The sequence below is a fragment of the Zalophus californianus genome, chromosome 2 (genome assembly GCF_009762305.2).
Source record: "Zalophus californianus isolate mZalCal1 chromosome 2, mZalCal1.pri.v2, whole genome shotgun sequence".
Taxonomy (NCBI): Eukaryota; Metazoa; Chordata; class Mammalia; order Carnivora; family Otariidae; genus Zalophus; species Zalophus californianus.
In genome coordinates this window covers 143,618,075-143,634,225 of record NC_045596.1, presented here as the reverse complement: position 1 = coordinate 143,634,225, position 16,151 = coordinate 143,618,075, and the positions used below count along the sequence as shown (strand labels likewise).

Genomic DNA, 16,151 nt, shown 5'->3' with positions numbered 1-16,151 from the left:
TTATCTGTAGTAGTTATGACAGACATTATCCAAGGACTTGGGGAGGATGAGTTGTGAGGCAGGAGGAAAACGTTTGTTTTCCCAAAGTATTGTGGGTCTTGGTATTACAGCTATGCATATGAAGAGTGTCCATGTATAAAATATAGAGAGGCTGAACATGGTTTTTCTTTTTTCAGAATTTGTGTCTAGACATGAATGTATGTCACTCCTATGTTCTCTCTCAATCTGTCTCTTTTTTCCCTGTCTCTTTTTAACTCTGTCTCTGTCAACTTTGTGCATACTTTTATCCTTGCCTTTTTCATGAAATATTATCACTTACTTGTTTTCATTTGTGTCTGTCCTGAGAGCAAGGATGATCTTTTTACTCTTCGTAGCTTCAATGCTTAACACATAGTAGTAGGAACAGCTAATTAGTGTTCCATAAATAGTTGGTAAATTAAGGTTAAAAAAAGTAAAACAAGTCATAAATTACTTCTCAGTTCCAGTTCTCTGAAGATGGATTATTTAAATATGGAGACTATTGAATATAGAGAATTATTGGAATTAGAGTGATGCTCACATTTGAAACTGGCAAAAAATAACACAGGAGGTAAGGTTATTCACAGTGTGTATAAAGAAATTAGCCAGATACTAATATGCCAGTGAAATAAACCTCTACACATGTTATTAAAGTGTAAAAAGTAGATTGCTTTTTTTCTTTTACTAAGGGTGAATCTACTAGCTGTTAATGATTCTAGCATTTTCTTTAAAAAAAAAAAAGAAATTTGAAGAGATGTGTGTATAATTACTTGTTTGAAAAAAGGGTAAGTACACAAAATGTGTGTATTTGTAATTAACTTTCTTCCCCCCATGCTCTTGTGTTTGGAAGTTGTGCAGTTGTATGCCAGACACTGATCAAAAACAAAAATACTAGTAACTTAATATTCTTACATCTTAGTCTGATCCTATTGTCAAAATGCCTCAGGCTTTATTCAGGGGGAAAAAATGCCTCTGGGCTAAAACATTTTCAAAAATAATGATAAAAAATTGAGATTATTTTGTAATCTAAAGGTCCTTTATGTGTTTATCCTCATTAGAACTATTACTTTAAAAACATCAGATTCTGATTCCTTTTATGTAAAATCATTATTGCTTAAATGTATATAATTTGGTATATAATAATACTTAGGCAATGTGAAAGCGGGTCTTCTCCATAGTCAAATAATTCATCTTCAGAGAATTGGAACTGAGAAGTAATTTATGACTTGTCTTACTTTTTTAACTTCAATTTACCATTTATGGAACACTAATTAGCTGTTCCTACTACTATGTGTTAAGCATTGAAGCTACAAAGAGTAAAAAGATCATCCTTGCTCTCAGAGGACAGACACAAATGAAAACAAATAAATGATAATATTGCATGAAAAGGGCAAGAATAAAAGTATGCACGAAGTTAAGAGGTAGTGTAGAGATGTTTAAGTAACTAACTTTATCTTGGATAAAGACTTCTTAGAGTTGTCATTAATTTTTCCCTAACTGTATTTACTTAGAATATGCTCTGTGCTGGGATTTTTAACACAAAGAAGTCACAGTTTCTTATCACTAGGAAATCAAATGTGGCAAAATCTATGTTGGAAGTGTTGTGTATGTAATGGTATGGAGCCACAGATTAGGAGGCTTTATGTTGTCAGTACTGTATAGTTTCATTAAGGATGATAAGGTCCTTTGGGTCAGAGAAAGCCACAGAGAGACCAAGTGATCTTGAGCTAGGCCAAAAATAAAGAGCTCAATGGGTAAATAAGGGAGAGAATGAAGTTCCAGGCATACACAATCCCAGTATATGCAAAGACAAAAAAGGTTTATTTAATATGTATGTGGGAGCAGCTTTATGCTGTAGAAGGAGAATGGGCTTTGGTCCAGTTCTGGTTCGATCATTTGCCCAGCAACCATGGACAAGTTCCTCTGACTTTGACATTCAGTTTCTCCATGTGTAGAATGGAAACACTGTTATTAAGGATTGTTTTTTGAGGATTTAATGAGGAACTTAAAGGACCTGCAATGTTCTCTAGTCTTCAAGTCTTTATGCCAGTTTCTCATCAATTTGATTGTCTTAAGTTCTTTTTGTAGTAGAAGGGCTCATGTGAACAATACAACCAGAAATTTTGTATGTTTGTAGCAGTTTGTCTTAAGATTTTCTTTTTTTTTTTTTAAGATTTATTTATTTATTATTTGAAAGAGAGTGCGGGGTGGGGAGGGAGAGAGAGAATCTCAAGCAGCCTCCCCACTGAGCACTGACCCTCATGCAGGGCTCAGTCTCATGACCCTGAGATCATGACCAGAGCCAAAAATCAAGAGTTGGATGCCTAACAAACTGAGCCACCCAGCTGCCCCTTAAGACTTTATTCTTGAAGATCAGTTTGGCTGAATATAAATCCTTGGCTTACATTTCCATTCCTTGAATATTTTATTATATAAAACTCCATAGTATTCTGGCATAAAGCATAGCTGTCAGAAATTTGATGACGATCTGATTTTCTTTTTGCTTGGATACTCAAAGGATATCTTTCTTTTTCCTTAAAGTTTTTAAAAAATATATTTTTCTAGTAGGTGCTGTGTTTTTTTTTTTTTAAGATTTTACTTATTTGACACAGAGAGACAGTGAGAGAGGGAACACAAGCAGGGGGAGCAGGAGAGTGAGAAGCAGGCTTCCCGCAGAGCAGGGAGCCCAATGCGGAGCTCGATGCCAGGACCCTGGGATCACGACCTGAGCTGAAGGCAAATGCTTAATGACTGAGCCACTCAGGCGCCTCTGTTTTGTTTTGTTTTGTTTTCTAATAGTTAATTTGTTTTAGAGTAATCTGAGGTTCATAGCAATATTGAATAGAAAGGACAGTTTCATTATATCCCATCCTCTGACGTATGCACAGCCTCCCAGCTATCAATATCCCTTCTCCAGAGTGGTGCATTTGTTAAAATTGATGAACCAACATTGACACATTATGATCATCCCAAAACCATGGTAGACATTAAAGTACACTCTTGGTGTTATACTTTTCATGGATTTTGACAAATATATAATGATACATATCCACCATTATAATATCATACAAAACAGTTTACTGCCCTAAAAAAAATCCCTGTGTTCCTCCCTCCTCTTGAACTCCTAGCAACCACTGATCTTTATACTATCTTAACTAGTTTTGCCTTTTCTAGAATGTCATGGTTGGAATCATACAATATGTAACCTCTTCAGACTGGCTTCTTTAGTTAGTAAAATGCATTTACATTTCCTCCATGTCTTTTCATCATATGATACCTCATTTTTTTTTAGTGCCGAATAATATTACATTGTAGGGATATACCACCGTTTGTTTATGTAGATAGTTATTCGTTAGGTGTCATTCACCGATTGAAAGACATCTTGATTGAGTCCGAGTTTCGGCAATTATGAATAAAACTGCTATAAGCATCTGTGTGCAGGTTTTTGTTTAGACATAAGATTTCACCTCATTTGAGTAAATACCAAGCAACATGAATGCTGGATCATGTGGTAACAGTATATTTAGTTTTGTAATAAGCTGCCTAGCTGTCTTCCAGAGTAGCTTGCCTTTTTGCGTTCCCATCAGAAATGAATGAGAGTTCCTGTTACTCCACATCCTCAGCACCATTTGGTGTTGTCAGTCGTCTGGATTTTAGCCATTGTATTAGATTTGCAGTGGTATCACATTCTTGTTTTAATTTGCAATTCCCAAATGGCATATGACGTAGAGCATTTTTTCATATGTCTATTTTCCATCTGTATTTGTCTTTGGTGAGGCATCTGTTCAGATCTTTAGTCCATTTTTAAACTGGGTTTTTCAGGTTTTTTTAATTGTTGAGTTTTAAGAGTTCTTTGAATGTTTTTGTTAACAGTGCTTTAAGTCTTTCTGTCTTTTGCAGATATTTTCTTCCAGTCTGTGGCTTGTCTTCTCATTTTCTTGACAGTGTCTTTCATAGAACAGAACTTTTAAATTTTAGTGAAGTCCAGCTTATTAATTCTCACTTTGATGGATTGTGCCTTTGGTAGTATATCTAAAAAGTCATTGCCAAACTCAAGGTCATCTGGATTTTCTTCTGTGTTATCTTCTAGGGGTTTTAATAATTTTGCATTTTACATCTAGGTCTGTGTTCGATTTTGAGTTCATTTTTGTGAATGGTGCAAGGTCTGTGTCTAGATAAGTTTTGGGGGAAGGGAGGGCTGGGATGTCCAGATGTTCCAGTACCATTTATTGTAGAGAGTGTCTTTTCTCCATTGAATTGCATTTGCTTTTTTGTTAAAGATCAGTTGACTGTATTTATATGGGTCTGTTTCTTAGCTATGTTCTGTTTCATTGATCTATTTGTTCTTTAACCATTAGCATACTGTCTTGATTACTATAGCTTTATACTAAGTCTTGGAGTTGGGTAGTATCATTCCTTGAACTGTGTTCTCCTTCAGTATTGCTTTATACTAAGTCTTGGAGTTGGGTAGTATCATTCCTTGAACTGTGTTCTCCTTCAGTATTGTCTTGGCTTCTCTGGGTCTTCTGTCTCTTCACATAAACTTTTAGAATCAGTTTGTTGATATCTGCAAAATAACTTGCTGGGATTTTGACTGGGATTGCATTGAATCCATAGATCAAATTGGGAAGGACTGACATCTTGACAGTATTGAGTCTTCCTACCCATGAACATGGAATATCTCTTTACTTAATTTTTCTTTGATTTTTTTCATTAGAGTTTTGTAGTTTTTCTCATCATGGTGTGACTTTTAAATATGTGGTCTCCAGTCCTCCCCCCACCCCAATTTTAGGAAAGTGTTATTGAATTATAATTTTTCTAGTTTTCTGTTTCTTAAGTGTATTTCAGGAACTTCTACTATTTATATTTTTCATTTTTCTCTAATATCTCTCACTTTCTCTTAAATCCTTTTTCTCACTTTATTTAAAAGAGTTTATCAGAGAAAGAGAGAGGCAGGCAGGCAGAGGGAGAAGCAGGCTCCCTGCTGAAACAAGGAGCCTGATGCGGGACTCATCCCAGGACCCTGGGATCATGACCTGAGCCGAAGGCAGAGGCTTAACTGACTGAGCCACCCAGGCGTCCCTCTAACTTTTTAACTAAAGTTTTTTCTCCTGTTCACCTTTTATAGCTCTTAAGACATTTTGTGTTTTGTTTAGATGATCTTATGTTTATTCTAGGATATTTATTTATAAGATTTTTTCTTTTATTCTAGTTTTTAATTCTATCAACTGCCTCATTTCTGATTATTTTCTCATTGTAATTTATATTCTCTAATGTCTTCTATCATGTTCTTAATTTTACTAACAAATGTTTAAATAGGTTATAATTTTAGGGTTTTTTCTGGGTTTTAATTATATATGACAGTGGTTCTCAACTGAGGGTGATTCTGCTCACAGAGGACACTTGGCATTGTTGGGAAACATTTTTGGTTATCAACTGGGAAGGATACTATAGGTATCTAGTAGGTAGAGGCCAAAGAAGCTGGTAAATCTTCTACAATGCATATTATAACAAGTGCTGTCCAAACCAAAGTTAGGAAACACCAGTCTTTGGGTACATTACTCTACTTCTTACTCTGTTTTGTTCTTATAACTTGGACAGAATTCAACAGTGATCCTCTGTTACTTATTTTCATATGAAATTAGTCTTAATAAACTTCTAGGAAGAGTAGGGGGTGTCAAAATAGCTTTTCTAACTTCATAGCTTAGAGCTTCCTTTGTTATTTTCATTGAGTGTTTTAAAATTATAGCCTTGTAGTTTCTGAGCTCTTCTGTCTTTGCTCCTTTCCCCTACTTTTTTCTTTCCTTTGTTTCTATTATCCCTGCACAGATCAATTTGGATTCTCCTATCAGCAATTTCTCCTGAGTGTGAGGCTTGGTGCTAGAAGGGAACTTCAACTGGTTAATTTTGAGAATCTCAGACCCAGACTTCCCCAGCCTTTCTGACTTCTCCATTGACCCCTTCCATTTACTTGCAAATTAAAATGTATAAAAGCTATTCCCATTTCATCTGCTTTTCTTAAACTGACCCAGCATGCTTTCTTGTGATTACCTGCTGGCTATTTTGGGGAGTTCTTCTGATTTAGGGTCTGTCAGGTGCCCTTCTGTTTCCCTCTTTTGTACAGATGCTCTTACTGCCGGAGTTTGAAGGCTGTCAGTGATTTGTCCCCAGTCACATGTAATTGGGAGTTTGTGAGGATACCTTGTCACCTAGATTTGGTTTAGATGTTATGGGTATATGGTTCTGCTATCCTGTTTTTTTGTTTTGTTTTGTTTTGTGCAGGGATTCAGGGAAATTAAAAAAAAATAGCATTCTTTGCTGTCTTCTTTAAAATTTCTTCATTAGTCTTTAAATATTTGGTCCATGTATGTTGCTGTAAAACTTTCTCTCACATTTGACTGTTCTTTCCTTTTAAATATGTAATACCTACAACCACTGCTGGGGAAAATAACTCATGAGAGATGCTCACTTATGATTTTCCCTTTTTTGTAAGGTGCTTGGGTGTTTGGGTATCAGAGTTTTGCTGACATTATAATACAAGCTGGGGAATATTCCCTTTTTTCCTATCTTCTGGAAAACTTTTTAAAAAATTAGTATTATTTTTTCCTTGAGTATTTGGAAGAATTCAACTATGAAGCCACGGGGACTTGGAGTTATCTCTATAAGAATATTTCAGTTATGGATTCAATTTATAATTTCTTGTGGCTATTTAGATTATAAATACTTTGCATTTAATTTGCTAACATTTTGGAGTCTTTCTAGTTGTCTTTTTGTTATTGCTGTCTAGTTTCATTGTACTGTGGTCACAGAACATCATATACCATCTGTGATTTTCATCTTGAAATTTTGGAAACTTGCTTTATTGCCCAACTTACAGTCTGTTTTGGTAAATGTTTCATATGTACTTGAAAAGTTATTGGATGTGTATGTATGTTCTGCGTCAAATTGTTTAATCATTATATTCAAATCTATATTTTTACTATTTTCATCTGGTTGTTGTAGCAGTTACTGAAAGAAGAGTGTTAAAATCTCCAGGTGGATTTGTGTCATTTTCTCCTTCTAGATTTTTGCTACTTGAGCTAAGTTATTTAGAGTATAACAATTTAAATTGTGTAGTGATTGTTTAGATTGTTGCATTATATTGTTTAGGTGGTTGCATTGACCTTTTTATACATCTTCCTGTTGTATTGACCATTTTTATTATTATGACATAATAAATTTATCTCTAGTAACATTACTTCTTTAAAGTCTACTTTATTTCATGTTATATAGCTATAGCATTTTTTTTGGTTGATGTTTGCTTGTTATACTTTTTCTGTATTTTCTTTTAATTTCTCTGATTCCTTATGTTTATGTTTCTCTTATCTCAAATCCAACCTGACCATCTTTGTCTTTTCATCTGAGTATTTAATTTATTCATGCATTAATATAATTACTGATATGGTTTGCTCTTTAGCCTGCGTACAGTCTTGCTATGTGTTCTTATCTGTCCCATCTGTACTGTATTTCTTTATTCTTGTATTTCATTTTTTCACTCTTTTTACTAATCAAGCATTTTATTTTTCTCTGTATTTTATTCATTTACTCTTTTTTTGTGATCCTAGAGATTACAAATCGTATCCTTAATTCTACCATAATGCCCATTCAGATCTACCTTAATTTTGTATTTATACTGCTTCTCAAACCATGTATGAGCCTTTTAACAATATTACACTATCCCCTCAAACCTTTTTGCTTATTACATACTTTACTATCATATATCTTATATAGTTCACAAGGCATTTTTTTTAATTTTATTATGTTGATCACCATACATTACATCATTAGTTTTTTTTATTTTTATTGTTATGTTAATCACCATATATTACATCATTAGTTTTTGATGTAGTGTTCCATGATTCATTGTTTGCGTTTAACACCTAGTGCTCCATTCAATACATGCCCTCTTTAATACCCATCACCCGCTAACCCATCCTCCCACCCCTCTCCCCTCTAGAACCCTCAATTTGTTTCTCAGAGTCCATAGTCTCTCATGGTTCATCTCCCCCTCCGATTTCCACCCCCTTCATTTTACCCTTCCTACTATCTTCTTCTTTTTTTTTAACATATAATGTATTTTGTGTTTCAGAGGTACAGGTCTGTGATTCAACAGTCTTATGCAGTTCACAGCACTCACCATTGCATTGGGGAGGGTATATGCAGTGGTGAGCTCACAAGGCATTATTATGCTAAGCAATCAATATTCATTTACATTTACCCACATTTTATTCTTTACAATGTTCATTATTCCTTCCTGAGATTATATACTTCCATTTGATATCTTTTTCCTTTAAACTGCCTTTAGTATTTCCTGTAGTGCAGATCTGTCCTGTGTAAATTCTCTCAGCTTTTGTTTGTCTGAAGAGATCTTTATTTCACCTCTAGCTTTAAGGAATATTTTCAGTATACTAAATGCTAAATAGGTAGGGTTTTTTAAAGGGGGGGATTGTTTTTGCTTTATTTCATTTTGTTCTTTGTACTTTAAAGGTGTCATTATATTTTCTTCTGGCATCCATAATTATATGTCATTTATTTGTCTTATTTTTGTTCCTTTGAAAGCAATATGTTTTCCTTCAAGCTTTTTTAGTAGTATTTCTTTGATTTTCAACAGTTTTACCATGATATGCGTAGATGTAGTTTCCTTTGTCTTTAACCTGCTTTAGGTTTTTTCAGCTTCTTATACCTAAAGATTGATATGTTTTTTTCAATTTGGGGAAGATTACATTCATTAGATCTTTCTATATTCTGCCCAATTATTTCTCTTTTTCTTTTTGGGCTCTAGTTACACATATACTAGACCTTTTGAATTTATCATGTTTGTTATGGTCTTTTCTGCTTTTTAAATATTTTCTTCCTTTTTGCTTCAGTATGAATACAGGGATACCTCTGAGATATTGTGGGTTCAGTTCCGGACCACTACAGTAAAGTAAATATCACAGTAAAGCAAGTCAAATGAATTTTTTGGTTTCCTGGTGCATACAGAAGTTATGTTTACACTATACTATAATCTGTTAAGTGTATAATAGCATTCTGTCTAAAAAAGCGATGTACATACCTTAATTTAAAAGTACTTTATTGCTGGGGCGCCTGGGTGGCTCAGTTGGTTAAGCGACTGCCTTCGGCTCAGGTCATGATCCTGGAGTCCCGGGATCGGGTCCCGCATCGGGCTCCCTGCTCAGCGGGGGGTCTGCTTCTCCCTCTGACCTTCCTCTCTCTCATGCTCTCTACCATTCTCTCTCTCTCTCTCAATAAATAAATAAAATCTTTAAAAAAAAAAAAAAGTACTTTATTGCTAAAAAAATACTAACCATCATCTGAGCTTTCAGCAAGTCATCATCACTGATCGCAGATCACCATAACAAATATAATAATAATGAAAAAGTGAAATATTGCTATTACCAAAATGCAACAGAGACACAAAGTGAGCAAATGCTATTGGAAAAGTGGCACCGACAGACTTGCTTAATGCAGGGTTGCCATCAACTTCCATTTGTAAAAGAAACAATTATCTGTAAAATGCAGTAAAACAAGGTATGCCGGCATTTCTATTGATCTATCATTTCATTAATTCCGTCTTCTGCCATCTCTAACCTTCTGCTGTCTCCAAATGAATCCAGTGAGTTCATAATATCAAATATTGCATTTTTCAATGCTAGAATGCCCATTTAATATTCTTTTATAGATTTCAGTTCTCTCTTGAAAATGCCCATAGATTTATCCCTTTGGTCCATCTCTTTCTCTTTTTTCTTGAACATATTGATCAAAGTTAAAGTACCTATCTGATAAATTTAATATCTGAGGTATATATATGTTTCTATTATTATCTGTTTGTTTCTGTTGTCTGTTTTTCTTGGTTTTTAGTCATTTTGTTTGTATTTTTTTTTATAAACCATACTTTGTGAGAGAAGTCAATAAACTTCTATAAATTGTGAGATTATAGCTATTTCAGGCTTTGTGAACCTATATGATCCATATTCTTCTTTTAAAATTTTTCTACAAGGGTGCCTGGGTGGCTCAGTCATTTAAGCATCTGACTCTTGCTTTCAGCTCAGGTCATGATCTTGTGGTCGGGAGATCAAGCCCCGCTTTGCACTCCATGCTCAGTGCAGAGTTTCAGATTCTCATTCCCTCCCCTCTGCTCCTCCCCGTGCTCGTGCGAGTGCATGCGCGTGTGCTCTCTCTCTCTCTCTCTCTCAAATAAATCTTTAAAACAATTTTTTTCCACAGCACTTTAAAAATGTAAAAACCATTTTTAGCTCATAGACTATATAAAACCAGGACACAGGTTAAAATTATCGTATTTGTGTTTTATAATATTTGTTTGGAAATGACAGACACTGTGGTTGAAAAATTTAATAGCCTCTGGATAATGTTATCTTTCTTCAAAGATAGATTTTCTTCTTAAAACTAAATAATACCAGCAGATTATTTTGATACTGTTGAGGTTTGTATTAGACTTTTGTTATGGTGTGTTTGCTTGTTTTTGTAGTTTTTAACTTATTTCAACATGTAGCCCTTATTCCGATGCCTTGATCTTTCTGAAATCTCAACTAAAAGTTTATGTTGTTTACCAAGTTTCCCTGTACTCAAATCTTTCCTCAGTATTTTATTCTCCTAGCTGCTATTACCTGCTGATTTTCTTGGAGTATTGCTTTATGCATGCATAGTTTAGGAGTAAGCCAAAAATAGAGGGGATTTTTTGTTGTTGTTTTATCCTTGTTAGAGGACTTTTGCATAGATTTAAGGGCTGCTTATTGATGGTTTACTCTTCCATGATTTTGTCATTCAAGTCTGAGTCACTTCTAACCTGGTAGGACTGTTGCTTTCTGCTTGTAATCTATTTGCCTGTGCTGATACTTAGAAAATGCCCTCAGAGAAAAGCTGGGATGAAGTCGAGCTCATCTCATGTGTTTACCTTCTTTCAGTTGAAGTCCATTAGTCCTTTCCTGCATCATTTATTCTCCAATGAGTCCATACAGTTTTTTAAATGTACTTTTTGTCTATCATTTCTACTTATTTTTAGTGGGAGATTAATCTAATATGAGTTACATTATCATGGCCAGGAACAAACATACATCTATTACATTTTCTTTAACTGTTTTTTTTTCTTGACTATAATATTATATTTTCAGTGTTGTAAAACATTTTGAAAATACCAAAAACATACTTTAAGAAATTGAAATTACCTATAACACTACTACCCAGAGATTATGTTTTCATTAAATTTTAGTTGTTATAAAAGTTATCTGTGCACATAATTTAAAATACCAAGTAGCTCTGGAAGTTCTTTTTACCAAAAACAGCTGTCCCTAGACCTCACTCCTTGCCTTATATTCTGCTTCCCAGAGTCATCCACTTTCAGCTCTTTTAACTATTTGTTTTTTTATTTCTGCACATAATTTTAAAGCAAATACCTCTACTATTACTTCTTGATTTAAAAAAAAATCCCCCCCCCCCCCCCCCCCCAGTTCTAGGCATTACATATGAACTTCTTATTTTGGAAGATAAGGATTTAGCTGCCTCTCATCCATTTTTTCCCCTTGATCTCACCATATAAATCTACACATACCATTTTTACATCCTCTAAATATAATTAGAATTTTGGTTAAATCAACATACAGTATTGGTATTGTTATGACCATGAATGTTCTTATCAAAGCTAAGATATATTGTACCATGATTGCTTTTCTTTTTTGCATAGTATTTCATTTTCCCTTTAGTGAGTATTTTTTTCTTTGTTTTCATGTATTTATTTCTAGTTTGTTGCCTTACTCTGCCCTAGATATGTTTGTCTCTTCTCAGAGCATCCAAATTCATTAGATATTCTATTGGTATAATCTTGGAAGCATTTCTTTGGAATCCTTCTTCTTCTAAATTAGACAAGTTTTTCCTTTGGACTGCTGTAAAGATGTCATCCTGGCCTCTCCCTTAACTTGTCCTAATGTTAGATCTCTTATTGCTTTGCTTTTCTTGATATATTCCCACATTTTACAGACATTTGTGAGGTGTGTGTGTGTGAGAGAGAGAGAGAGACAGAGACAGACCATATGTGGTAAAAATTGCTACTGTCTGCAGTATCCGATTTTCCCTTCTTCCTTTTTAGTAATAGACTTTCCCCATGCGCACCATGGGTTTGGGTTGGCACATGGCTGTCTATGCAGAAACTACATTTCCCAGCTTCTCTTTTGCAGCTGGATGTGGCCATGTGAATTGAATAGGTTGTATCCAAAGTAAAATAACCATTCATGTGGCTTTTACTTTTTTCTAGCTTAATTGAAGTCTGACTGACATATAAAAAATTACATATATTTAAGGTATACAACATGGTGGTTTGATATAAGTATACCTTGTGTGATGATTACCACAATCAAGCCAATTAACATATCCATCAGCTCACATACTTAACAGTGAGTATGTGTGTGTGTGTGTGTGTGTGGTGGTAACACTTAAGATATACTCTTCTAGCAAATTTCAAGTATACTATACATTATTAACTATAATTAACCATTCTGTAGATCTGTAGAACATATTCATGTTATAACTGAAGGCTTGTACTCTTTACCAATATCTTCCCATTTCCCCCACACACCAGCCCCTGGCAACCACCATTCTACTCTCTGTCTCTTTGAGTTCAACTTTTTTAGATTCCACATGTACATGATACATACAATGTTTGTCTTTCTGTGTCTGGCTTATTTTACTGAGCCAGAGGATAAGGTCCTCCAGGTTCATCCACACTGTCACAAATGGCAGGATTTCCCTATTTCTTAAGGCCAGATAGTATTCCAATATATATGCCACATATTCTTTATTTATTCATCTGCTGATAGACACTTAGGTTGTTTTCATGTCTTGGCTACTATGAATAATGCTGCAGTGAACATGGGAGTACAGGTATCTTTTCAAGATACTGATTTAATTTCATCTGGATGTAAACCCAGAAGAGGAGTTGCTGGATCATATGGTAGTTCTATTTTTAACTTTTTTAGGAACCTCCGTACTGTTTTCCATAATGGCAGGACCAATTTCCAGTCCCATTTATATTATACAAGGGTTCCCTTTTTTTCGACATGTTTTTACCAGAATTTGTTATCTCTTAGCTTTTTTATAATAGTGTATTAACAGGAGTAGATGATATCTCATTGTGGTTTTGATTTGCATTTCCCTGATGATTAGTGATGTTAAGCACCTTTTCATATACCTGTGACCATTTGTATGTCTTATTTTGAGAAATGTCTTTTCAGTCCCTTTGCCCATTTTTAATTGGTATTAATTAATTAATAATAGAAAATTAGGTCGCCTGGGTGGCTCAGATGGTTAAGCGTCTGCTTTCGGCTCAGGTCATGATCCCAGGGTCCTGGGATCGAGTCCCACATCGGGCTCCCTGCTCGGCGGGGAGCCTGCTTCTCTCTGCCTCTACCCCTGTCTCTCTCTCCGTCTCTCATGAATAAATAAATAAAATCTTAAAAAAAATAATAGAAAATTAATTTGCCCTTTTTTGCAATCACGTTTTAGGAGTTCTTTATGTATTTTGAGTATTAACCCCTTACCAGATACATGGTTTACAAATATTTTCTCTCATTCCATAAACTGCCATTTCATGTTGTTGATTGTTTCCTTTGCTGTGCAGAAGCAGTTTGGTTTGATATAGTTCTGCTTTTTTAGTTTTGATTTTGTTTTTTGTGCTTTTGGTGTTATATTAAAAAATTCCTTGCCATGATGTGTATGTTCTTTTTTGAGGTGCCCATTCAAGTGTCCTGCCCATCCTTCCATTGTTATTGTTTTCTTTTGGTTTCTAGAAGTTTTTTGTATATTCTAGGTAGAAGCCCTTTGTTAGTTATGTGTGTTGTAAATTTGTGTTTCACTGGCTTGTCCTTTTACTGAATGGCGTTTTTTTGAAGAACAGAAGCTGTTAGTTTTATTAGGTCCAATTTATTTAGTCCTTTTCCTTATAGTTAGTGTTTTTTGTATCCTGTTTTAAAAAAATCCTAAGGTCATGATGATTCTTTTTCCTCTGTTAACTTCTAAAAGCTTTATTGTTTAACTTTCAAATTTAGACCTGCAACTTATCTCATAAAGATGTTTCTGTATGGTATGAAAAGGAGTCATTTTATTTTTTCTGATTTAGTATCTAGTTGACCCTGCATCATTTATTTAAAAAAACCCTCCTTTCGCACTGCTCTGTAGTGATATTTTTGTTACAAGTTGAGTATCTATATATGTGTTTCTGAACACTTAAATTATTCCATTGATTTCTGTCTGTTTTTACTATTATACTTCTTGATTATAAATTTTTAAATCTTGATATCCAGTAAATCAAGTTTTCCCATCTTGCAAATTCAAGAGAAATCTGGCTAGTTTTACCCCTTTTCATTTCCATATAAATTTTAGAGTAGGCTTCTCAAAAATATGTTGTTGGTTTCTTTAGGATTATATTGAATATTTAGATTGGAAGAAATTGTTATCTTTACAATATTCACTCTTCTAGTCCATGAATACTTAATATCCTCGCATTTGTCTAGATCTTTTATTTCCTCTCAACAGTAGGTTATAGTTTTCTTCGTAGTGGTATTTTATAAACTTGTTAGGTAATTCCAAAAATTTCATACTTTTTGATGTCATTGTTTTATTCCTCTCTTTTGAAATTTTATTTTATAATTGTGGCTCATGTATAAAAGTAGAAATATAATTCACTTTTATATATTGACTTTATATTCAGTAACTTTGCTAAGTTCTTTCATTAATTCTGGTAATGTATCTATAGTTTCTCTTGGTATTTTTGTGAACCCATGATACTGTGTTAAGACAGTTTTATTTTATGTTTTCTAATTCTTATGCTAATTCTTCTAATAGAATGTTGATTAGAGAAGTGCCACGTTTTTAAGTCTTTTTTGAAAATATCCATTATCAGATTAAGGAATTCTTTTCTAATCTTGTTTTATGAAGAGTCATGAAATGTATCAAACTCTTTTTCTGAATTAATTAAGATGATTGTATGATTTTTGTTCTTTATTATATTAATGTTGCAAATACCAATGATTGATTTTCAAATATTAAACAGGTTTTATCAGTATTATCACTTTTTTTACTGTTACCAGTATTATAAGTTACGGATTTCATTTGTGATTTTCTGATTGTAAGTGAATTCCGTTGTCATATTCCTTTGGCCATTTAGATGTCCTTTATAAATTGTATTTATATTCTTTGCCCTTTTTATGTTGCATTGTCTATGTTTTTCGTGTGAATTTTTATCTGGTATAGATTACTTTTATCTAGTATATCATCACAGGTTTTTCCCACGTGCTCCTAATTCACTTATGCTTTTTTTGGCCATGCAGATTTTTAAAAAATTTCCATGCAAGTATGTCTTTTTATTTATATCTTTTCAATTTTCTTTAGTGGGTAAAAGTTTTCCCAAATTTTTAAATCAGTTTGATAGACAACATATGCATGTATGTGAGTGTAAATGGACATGCACACACTTGCAAGACATTTAATCTAATTGGAAATCTAACAATTTTCTGGATTATTTTTTGACAATTATTATTTCAAACGAATTTTAAGCTCATTTTATATAACTGGGTATTTTGATTAGAATTGTATTAAATTTATATATTGATTTTTGAAATATTTTTTATGCTACTAAATTCAGGAGTTTAAGTATGTCTTTATCTTTGTACCAATCCTATTTTGTGTTTATCAGTAACATTTTGTTTTATTCATTTAAGTTCTTAAAGTCTTTTTTTTGGTAAAATGATGCTTTTTTTTTAACCATCCTTTTATTTACTTATTTATTTTAATTCAAATTCAATAAATTAATATATTGTGTATTATTAGTTTCAGAGGTAGAGCTCAGTGATTCATCAGTCTTCTATACTACCCAGTGCTCGTTACATCAGGTCCCCTCCTTAATGTCCATCACCCAGTTACCCCACCCCTCCAGCAACCCTCAGTTTGTTTCCTGTGCTTAAAAGTACTCCTCTTAGGGTTTATTTCCCTCTCTGATTTCATCTTGTTTTATTTTTCCCTTCTTCCCCTATGAGCCTCTGTTTTGTTTCTTAAATTCCACATATCAGTAAGATCATATAATTGTC

The 16,151-nt window shown here is 33.8% G+C and overlaps 1 protein-coding gene across 6 annotated transcripts in view; it reads left to right on the top strand.

Moving 5' to 3' along the window:
• Positions 1 to 16,151, top strand: part of NEK1 (NIMA related kinase 1) — a 216,804-nt gene that overhangs the window by 145,408 nt on the left and 55,245 nt on the right. The window lies entirely within an intron of this gene.